The 10,417-nt window shown below is 39.5% G+C and overlaps 1 pseudogene; it reads right to left on the minus strand.

Annotated features, from left to right (window-relative positions):
- Positions 1–222: 222 nt before the first annotated feature.
- On the minus strand, positions 223–8,990 carry LOC149140296 (KH domain-containing protein At5g56140-like; annotated as a pseudogene).
- Positions 8,991–10,417: the final 1,427 nt, after the last annotated feature.

A 10,417-nucleotide genomic window follows, 5' to 3' on the forward strand; every position in this document is an offset into this window, starting at 1 on the left:
GATACTAAGCTTCAATGTTTTTGTTGTCATCCATTTGGCCTGCGTGGGTGTGTCCCTTTCAACCGACAAGATATGATAGGTATGGTTACTAGCGTGTTGTCATTTTTATTCCTAGGTTACTATTGTTGACTAGAAATACTAAGCTTCAAAGTTTTTGTTGTCATCCATTTGGCCTGCACGGGTGTGTCCCTTTCAACCAACAAGATATGATAAGTATGGTTGCTAGTGTGTTGTCTTTTTTATTCCTAGGTTACTATTGTTGACTAGAGATATTAAACCAACAATGGACGAACCATATTCTCGGAATGTACCATTTAGAATGTTCAACTCTCTTAATTTTTGCTTCTTGAAAAAATATTGTGGCTCATTGATAGATTTCAACAATTTTTCTAATATCTCTCGCACATGCAGTAAGTGAGCATATATGATACTTGCAAGAAATTCGTCCTCCATAATGATGTGCAGAGGCTCATGGAGATGTTCATACCTTAGCTTCTCCTTCATCATGGCCTCCAGGGATATTGAAATTACCCTTGAAGGGTCTTTAATTTAACCCTCTCCTTTGAATAGAACACGACATTTAGTAGCAGCTTCAACTCATTGTAGTGAGTTGTGTCTAGGATGAAGGAGACATCCAACAAAATTAAATTTTGGATATTTTTGAACTGGAACTTCAACTCTGATGTTTTTTTAAACAATAATTCTACTAGAACCATCTCTTAGTATTCATTGCAACGATAAGGGGATGCCTATAACATGCTCAACCTTTCTACCTTTCTCATTGGTAAGGAACTAATCCAGTCATGTCCACTCCTTATAGTTGAAATCAATCCTCCATGATTCAATGTGCTACCATGCTTAGGCCCATCATGGTCTAAAAAAGATGAATTCCCCAAAAATGCAGTTATGCTCATTGTTTTATAGGTTAGCCATTGTGGAAAAACTTTCATAGGGGACTGAGTTTTTTTCATTTGGAAAATAACTTAGTGAGATACTTGTCATGCTCGGTTATGCCAATGCTTATAGAGAACTTGCCAAGAAGTTGTCGTGAATTGATAGTGAGAAGTTCATATATAGATTGGGCCTTAGAGTTGGTAAATCCAAAAAAACTCGAGCTTCTAAATATGGGTCCCTAGAGTCTTTGAGTTCTGGAAAAGCTAAAAGGTGTTGAAAATGCAGCAAGAGAATCCTAATTTAATTTTTTCTTGATTAAATTAGGAGAAAATATATCTGCCTGGCATTTCTCCCATTGAAATGTCTTTAGATTGGGCCTTAGAGTTGGTAAATCCAAAAAAACTTGAGCTTCTAAAGATGGGTTCCTAAAGCCTTCGAGTTCTATAAAAGCTAAAAGTTGTTGAAAATGCAACAAGAAAATCCTAATTTAATTTTGCCTTGATTAAATTAGGAGAAAAATCGAATTTCAATTTCAGTAAAATACTTGGAGGTAGTTAACTAAGGTGACATGGCCTTGTCAGTCAGTTAACTCAGTTAATTCGAGTTGCAAACACTTGCATTATGTTTAGTTATGATTGATTGTTAATTTCTAGCAATAAGGTTCAGTTAATTTGAGTCATTATGAGTTTAACTAGCTCAAACTGATTAAGGACTAGTGGAGGGTCCAATAGTGAGGTGTAATTCCAACTGATCTTTCAGCTAACTCATCAATTAGTCTAGAATAATTGATGCATACAGATAACATGAGTTACCGAGTTGACATTGGAGTTCAAGGGCAGTGTACTATCAGTTGTATATTTTTCCAAGTTGTATAGGTGGTGCATGCAGCCATAGAAAAGCCTAAAGAAATTACACAATTCCCAATGAAAATTTTCCCTAATTAATATGGGGAATCTCCCTACTTAATAGGGGGATAATTCCTTATTCAACCGTGAAAGGAAATAGGAGCCTGGGAACGTAGAAAATTGGCTAATTATTGGCTAGGGTCAGCCTGTCAGGCTAATTTATGATGGTTGATTTTGAGCTAACTGAATGTGATATGTTTATTCATGATGATTTGATCAAAAAATTAGTTTGAATTGTTGTGACATGAAGTAAATAGGATTTCAAGTGTACCTTATTGACAAGATACCAAAGAGGTATGATGTGAATTTATTTCAATTTATTTTAAATCTAATGGAAGTTATGTGCTTGGTACAGGAAGCAAATGCTAGGTTTGGTGGTTGAAATTGGCTGCAAGGATTAGCAACAGTAGCAAAAGGATTTCGAACAAGAAATAGTACGTTGGTAAAGCACTTCAGGAGCAAGGCCATTATGGAACACTGGTACCCAATAGTTTACATTGATTTCCATGAACATGCTATGACTAGTACGATGGTTTTGAGGCAGGTATATGCCTTGGTTGTTTGACCTTCTGATACGAGGAAGCCTTTCCAAGAGTTCGATAGCTCGAGATAGGAGATGTCAAGGAACTTAGAAGGGGAGTGAGGGAACTTAGAAGGTGAGTGATTGCACAGAAGGGGTGACCGAGGCTGTTTTTCATCTGTCTTTCTTCGGTAAGATAAGAAGGTTGTCGAATTCGGCATAAAAAGGGTCTAATCTAATTAGGGTGAGTTGCCTAGAGGATTATGTAGTAGAAAAGGGAAGGTCGGGGATGGATTTGTTTTTTTCATTAGCATTGCTGGACAAAATTAGATGCACATTGGTAGTGTGCCCTGGAACAATCAATCGGTAACTATTCGCTAAGAGGACAAGTGGCGTAGGATTATAGCGCTTGACATTGGATGCAGCTTTGACTTGGATAATGGATTATGGACTTCCTGAGAAGGAGCTGTACTTTGAGAGAGGAGGTGTAAGCCTCTAGATTCCCTTACGGGCATCGTATCCTTTTATTTGATGGTTGAGAAAATGTGCATATGTGTATTATTGTAAATATTGTATCGAGCTGGATTTATAAAGGTCCATAGAAAGTGTTCTTATTTCTTGGGTGAAGAAAATGTGTATGTGCATATATGTGATTATTATTGTAAATATCGTAATGAGTTGTGTCATAAAGCTCTAGTACATGATATTTTTGTCATGTTTCTGCAGTTATCCTTGTAAATACTGCAACGAGGTGTGTTATAAAGATCCATGTGAAGTATGTTTTGTTTTAAGTAGTCTAATTGGTTATAGGTATCATTGAACACTGAGGACGGTGTTCCCCCAAGGGGGAGGGTTCTGTAATAGCCCTGGTTAAAAATCCATGTAAAAATATATAAGACCATGGTCATGGGACACGTATTCCAAGCTAAATGGTGGGAAAAACATCCTAGTGGGTATTCATTTCGGTTATTATGGCTAAAGTAATTTGGAAAATGAAATGGAAAAGGCAAGAGGCATTAATTGGAATTTTATTTATGAAAATAAATGAAATTAGGAGAAAAAGGAGGTGAAAGATAACAAGTTGCATGTGAGGAGGAAAATGAAGGAAAATAACAGAAAATGAAGAAAATAGAGGCCTCATTAATAAAAAGCTTCTAAGGATCAGTTGGCAAGATTTTGCTTAGGCTTGGTCAGTGAATCTTTTGACAGGTTTTGGTGGATCTCTCTCTCTATATTCTCTCTCACATACTCTTGGACACACAAAGATTTCTTGGAGCACTCTTGGAGGAGTGTGGCATACTTGGAATTTGGAGCAAGAAGGCAAAAGAAATGCAGGAAAAGTGCAAGAAGACATCGCGATCAACAACTACAATGGGTTTTTCTTGTAGGTACAGTTGCATGTATGTTTACCTCACTAATTTTGGCATGCATGGCATATCCATGTGGTTTATTGGTCATGATCTGTCACTGGCATGGAGGATTGCCTGGATTGACTGTGGATTTGCCTAGTCTTTCCATTTCCTGGATAACCATGCTATTGTGGGTTTATTTATTTGTTTTTCTAGTTGGTTCTCATGTTTCCTTTAACTTGGGTTGAGTTACTAGTTCCTGGAAGCCCCGGTTGGACAAACGCTCTAGAAGCCCTGTAACATCTTGGGTTAGGTTTAGTTATTAGTCCTAGAAGCCTTGGTTGGACAAATGCTCTGGAAGCCCTTTGTGGGTTGAGTTACTAGTCTTGGAAGCCCTCATTGGAAAAATGATCTAGAAGTCCGGCGACAGTTGTGGGCTGAGTTGCTAATCCTAGAAGCCTTGGTTGGAACAAACACGTGGGAGCCCTGGAAGGCTTGGGTAGAGACCAATCTGGTGGTGATTTTTTGATGTCACACTGTGAGGTGGAATCATTATTTTATCGGTTGAGGTGGTTTTGCCTTTGGAAGCCTTGAATGTTTTTGATTGATTTGTTTTACGAGATCCCACATTCATGTTTGGAATATAGCACGGGGGTGACTGGCTGAAGAGAGATTGGGCTCAACCATAGCTACGGTCAGGTGGTACATGGAAGTCCCAGACCTGGTTTCATTTTGCATATGTTAATAAGAGATCTTTCCTCTTGTAAATGATGGGTAAGTGTACTTGTTATTATGTGATATTGATGGTTGTATTATCATTGTTATGTTGTTGGTTATATGTTGGCTATGAGCATGTTTTATGACAGTGATGATGTAAGGATTTCATCATGTTTTGATTTATAAATGAATGAACAATGTATCTATGGCCTAATAGATGAAATTGCAACTAATGATATAAGGTCACAATGCTTCTTAGCAATTCTGAGATATGTATGAGACCCCTATGCTCAGATATGTTGTTTAAACCAGTAGATTACATATTTGTGATATGTTTGACGAAATCCCTATCATGGCTAGTAGGGAGTCCAGTCAAGTCCTTGTTCAAGTAGTTTCATTTGTGTCATTATTCCATTATTATATTTCTGTTTTGAAGGTGCCATTTAGTTCTGGGCAGTGACCTGGGCTCTGGGAATGAAAAAGTGGCTCAAATCCCAGAGACACAGGCACAACATTGGGCATAAAATTCCCTAGGCGCATGCATACCCATGTTGTGGGAGCGTCTAGATCACCCTGGATTCATGCATGCCAATATCAAGGGAGCATCCGGGAGTTGAATGGTTTAAAAACTCAGTGGGACCCACGGGCTGGTTCCCTAAGAGGTTGGGATGGTTCCTGGGAGTCCTGTTGTTAATGTGGAAGGTCTATATGGTGTGTTTCCATCGAGTCCACTTATTTAAGGTGAAGTAGGAGGTCGAATCATATCATAGTAACTTTTTGTCACATGTTTACCCCAGTTGGCTAGTTACTTAGGTATATGTTGGAGGAGGGTGTTACAATTTGAAAAAGTAGTAGTTGTCAAACATTGATAAGAAATATACATATTTTATGTTCATTGAATATGTTGGTTGATGATGTTGCTGATTAGTTCTATGTCTTGTGATGTTGGATGTACTCTTGGTTCTCACATATGTTGTTGGTGCATGGAAATATTATGTATATGTTATCAACCACGGTCGAAAGAACATGAGGGTTTTTTTGGAGCTCTGCAACCCTATTGGTCATGCGGCCATGAGGTAGGTGGCGCGGAAAACAACAAACATCAGTCAGAAAGTGGCATTGAAACCAAGAAATTACAACAATGACAGACGAATACAGGAGGGGAGAGATCCCCTCCTATAGAGATGCAGTGTCAAGAGAAGGACCGAGCAATAGCAAACCGGATGAGGAAACGAATATACCAAGACCTGTTCTCCAACCATGTAATAGCTGACCGTACCAACTACCTAACAATGCTTTTACAATTTTGATTGTTTGATACTTAGTCCTTGTTATGGATATCTTGCAGAGATGAAAAATTGTAAGCTGGTCAAAAAAATAGTAAAAAATATGCATATTGATTTCTTTTATACTCCAAGAAATGCGCAATCTAGTTCATTTAATGGAATAATTGAGATTTCTAATATTTATAATGAAAAGGATTTTTAACTATTTTCTCTATGAACAGTAATTTTGAATTCACAAATTCTCAATTGGTTTTCTACTCAAACTATCATATAAATAGTCCACTAATTTCAACAATCATTTCATATTTTACATTCCAACAAAAAAAGACAATGAAAATCGTTGCCAATATAAGACTGAAAAGAAATGAAAATTGTAGAGAAGAGGATTGCTCTTCTCAGTATTACGAATAAATAAGATATTAGGGACATCAACAATAAATGACTTCATTGAGACTAAACTAAAATGGATTAACTGAAACTGAACTAGGACATCTAGATGGGCAGATGTGACACCTAGAAGGTGGTTGGAATTAGATTCTCCAACACTCCCTCTTAATTACAACTACGTAAAAATTCTATTAAGATACCTGATGGTCTATGTCTCAGCTAGGCTTACAATTTAAAAAAAAATTACTTTTCTTCTTATCTTCTTGCAGATCCCGTAGCCTCTAAATGTTTCGGCTTTTTGTTATTGTTGTATCCTTCAAAATTTAGATTTTTCATTTGTTGGCACGGGTCTTCCATTGTTATAGGTTGTCTAAGCATGTCCTAGAATTCTTCAAAAATCAGCTTGTATGTGAAATGCTACCACGTGTCAACTTCTGTAGTGTTCTTTTCATCATTAATCTTTTGCTACAAGATAAGTTCATAATACAATTTCATTTGTTAAGGACTCCAATGCATCAAAATTTCATAAAGGTTTTCATCATCCATGATGTCTTCAAGGTTTATAGTTGCAACCTCTACGTATACTTCATCAACATATGGTGTTGCAAGCCATGTTTCAAAAAAATTTAACTCTTCTTCAGAATTTTCCTGTTTACCTTCACATTGGAAATCAATGGTAAGTACAAAAACATCTGCAAAACCATATTGGTTCTATTCCTTCTGCTCTGCAATGAGAGTTTTCTCTTGTTTCGCTTCTTTCTCTACCTTTGCCTCTATCTCTATTTTCTCTTTGTGGGCTTCCTTCCTTTTCTCTGCCTCTATCTCTGACTCCATTTTTGTCTCTATCTCTTCCACTTTTGTACTAACCTGTGTTGTTGTAAACATGTTGTCTTCCACTTGGTTTTCAGATTCAAGTGGGATTATCTCACCAAACAACATCATGTCAATATGATGTTTTTGTTGCATCATCTGCAACCATTCATATTTACCCAATAATTCTTCATCAAAATTTACATCAAAAATATTAATTGTTGGATTCACCATAGCATTCACTGCTTCAATGAAAACTTCACTGTCATCAGCAAGCTTTGTTGCTTGATTCACCAAATTTTCATCAGCAAGCTCTGTTGCTAGAATCATCAAATTGTTATCAACAATGTTTATTGCTAGAATCACAAAATTTTCATCCACTTGTGGTTATGCACAGTGGGGTTCACGAGCATCTATGTTCTCCTTCTTTGCTTCTTCAACAAATTCTTCACTCATCATCCACTTGTGGCTAAGATTATTGGGATTCACCAAACTCTTCATATTCATCTGGATTACTCCCCCTTACATGAAAACTCCTCTTAAGGGTATCACAGGCTTCCTTGGTTGTCTTTGCTTCTCATCATCAAAAAAAACAATTCAAACATATCCTGCTGCTGCTTCGACTTTCTCAGTCCCTTGGTTTTTCCCATTTGTTGAACTTTGATTGAATGCAACTCAACAAAGAATTGACCTGCAGACCTAGTGGTTTCCTGCAATAAAAATGCATATATGGTGATTTTCTCTACTGCTCAGCTTCAAAAATGGGTCTACAAATTCTCTACAAGGGAAATACTATTAAAGACTCATGTGGTGATGAGACAAAAACATTTCCATGCATGATAACACAGATTGAAAAAAATGAGGCACTAAAAGATCATTTCATGAGCCCTTTCTCCCTTTACGCCATGAATCATTTAACCATCTCAGATTCCTAGTTTGACCTTTCACCATTGTTGGCTTGTTGGGGCTTGACCCGGGTTCAAAGTTAATTAGCCAAACAAATCCCTGTACTATTGGCCCTTTCAGTAACAGTCCGTGGAGCGCAAATTGAGGTCTCACTCGAAGTAGTATGGGAGGGTGCTAGAACCAGGTTTCCGCACCCTTGAGATGTCTGAGAGATTCAACTAGTCCTTTGTTTGTTCCTGTGCGCTGATGGCTTCGCGCACCTTTCATTCGTCGCAGCCTAATACCTTGCCTTCGTGCAGCCCTAACCAGGGGTTGTGTCATGCTCTACGCTATTTCTCAATACCTTATTTATCTTCTAGTATTAATTAAGCACCTTCACCTACTTAAATGTCTTAAGTTATACTTAACAATACAAAACATTCATACAGGTTCGCACAGTAAATAAATAGTATACTTGCAAATTATATCCAATCATGCATTAAACTAGGAAAAGATACATAGAATTATAGCGAAACTTCTTGTTATTGATTTGTCCAACTGTTATAGACTCGATCTGCCCTATGCACTTAGTTGCAAGCATCTACGCACTCAACTGCATAGCCTTCTCCTACTCTACGACCCACAGACACACTTTACACTTCGACTCAATCACTTAGACTTCTCATGCTTCTATTCTCTTAGTTATTAGTTATCTTCTACACTTAGAGCCTCGCTTTATTTATACAATCCCATGGTCCGTGGACCATGGGTAGGTCTATCCAGCCAAAATTACATTACAAAAATTAGGGTGGACAACCCTGTGACTCTATCATACTTTCACACCCCACGCCCGCAACTCGCAGAGATTTTACAACCAAATTCGGTCAAAACTTGGGCTTTAAACCCCAAAACATGCCTTGGGGGGATTCCATGAACAACAGACCCCCCAAAAAAACATCATGACTCACCCTCAAGTTTCTCTCTCGATGCGGAGATCTTTGTGCGGAGTCCCTCCAACTGTTCTCAAACTACGGCAAGGTCGGCGGCACACTGAGCTGTTGCTTTTTGGATCTGTTGCATACATTTTTCTGAGACCGCTGTGTTGGAAGTGCTTCTCTGCATTAAGGCATGCATCCCCTGCATTTGCGCGAGCTTGCCTTAAATTTCTTCTATGATGGTGAAGTCCTCGTCGATCTAAGGATGAACGTGCACCTTCAGGACTGCTTCCTTGTGTCATGCCACGTCCACCTGTTCTTTCAACGCTTTAACTTGTTGCAGCCGCACGAGCCTCTGAGTGAGGGCCACCATCTGCACAGTTCCTTTGATGCTGTCATATTGTTGTTGGAGTTCTCGCGCCTCTGTCTCTAAGTGCTAGATGTTGGGGTCCTTCAGAAGATTTGTGAGGACCTCAAATGATTCTTCTAACATGCTGGTGCAATCTCACACTGCACTGAAAATTTCCTCCAGTCCCGCAGTGATAGCACTAGCCCGATGTTCTTTGACTTCCGGAGGGGTGGATGGCTGTGCCTTTAACCGCAGCTCGGTGATCTGAAGCTTCAGCTCCAGCTGAACCTTTGTCATTTCCTCCCTGACCTCTCGTACCCTTGTTGCTAACCTGTGGATTTGCGCCTCTGCTAGTATGTCTGCTAGGCTGGCAAGCTCTGGACGCATTGGCAAGCGTCATCTATTACTTGTACCAGCTGTTGATTCTGCGACACCACTTCGTCGCGCTGCAAGATTAGTTGTTCCATATTGATTTTTTTCTCACTGAGGAATTTTAGTGTGTGGCTCTCCCTAGCTCACAGCTCTGTAATTATCCCATCCTACAAAACATATAAGGTCTCTCACAGGAGTGCAGCCATATTGAGACCAAGACCTTTCAACGCACTAACCATAGGCCTGTCAACCTCATTTGATGTCACTAGTTGCCCCTTTAGGTAGCACTATGGTATTCATCATCTGCGCACACAAAATCTATTCTGGTGTTGTTGAGCCGATTGCGAGGCTTGTCAAAAGGGTACCAGCCTATGGAGGGTGTAGTTGCAACTCCTGCAGTTGCACTCTGAGGGCCCCCAACACAATCTTGTTCTCCTGCATGAAATTCTTGAGGACCTTAGACGTGACATAACGCACTGTCTCACCAATGGCTTGCAGATCACCCTCATTAGGGTAATCGGCTGGGTGCCAGTGTTTTAACTAAAGCAGTTCATGGGTCCACGCCTTCCTCTTCTTCCTCTGCTTCCTGCCCATGAAAAGGCAATGGTTGGTCCTCGCACGCCTTCATGGTTGCCTCCTGCGCTGCTGCTACAACTTATTCTTGCTCAAGTGTTGTTTGTGTAGCGTCCCGCACCACCCGCACTTCTGTTGTTGCTGCTTCCTTCCTTCGCTTTTTGGTCAATTATGTGATGCGTAGCTTGGCCTTGTCTTTCTTTCTTTGTGCCGTCGACTTCTCTATCTCTGCGATGTCTAGGGCGCACCACTCTGGCGGCGATGCCTCCAATATGTTAAAAATGACGTCGTTTGTGGCTACGAAGTGTAGCTTTATCCATTGTTTGGTCAGGTCCTTGCGCGCTCTGATGTAAATGTTGTGGATGTCCACTTTCAATTCCGCAAAACTCTGCAGGCTATTGTAGACAGTGGGTGACAACCGCAGCTTACGGTTGA

The sequence above is a fragment of the Pinus tabuliformis genome, chromosome X (assembly GCF_031772625.1).
Source record: "Pinus tabuliformis cultivar Carrire ecotype Pingquan chromosome X, CPIR1, whole genome shotgun sequence".
In the NCBI taxonomy this organism is placed as follows: domain Eukaryota; kingdom Viridiplantae; phylum Streptophyta; class Pinopsida; order Pinales; family Pinaceae; genus Pinus; species Pinus tabuliformis.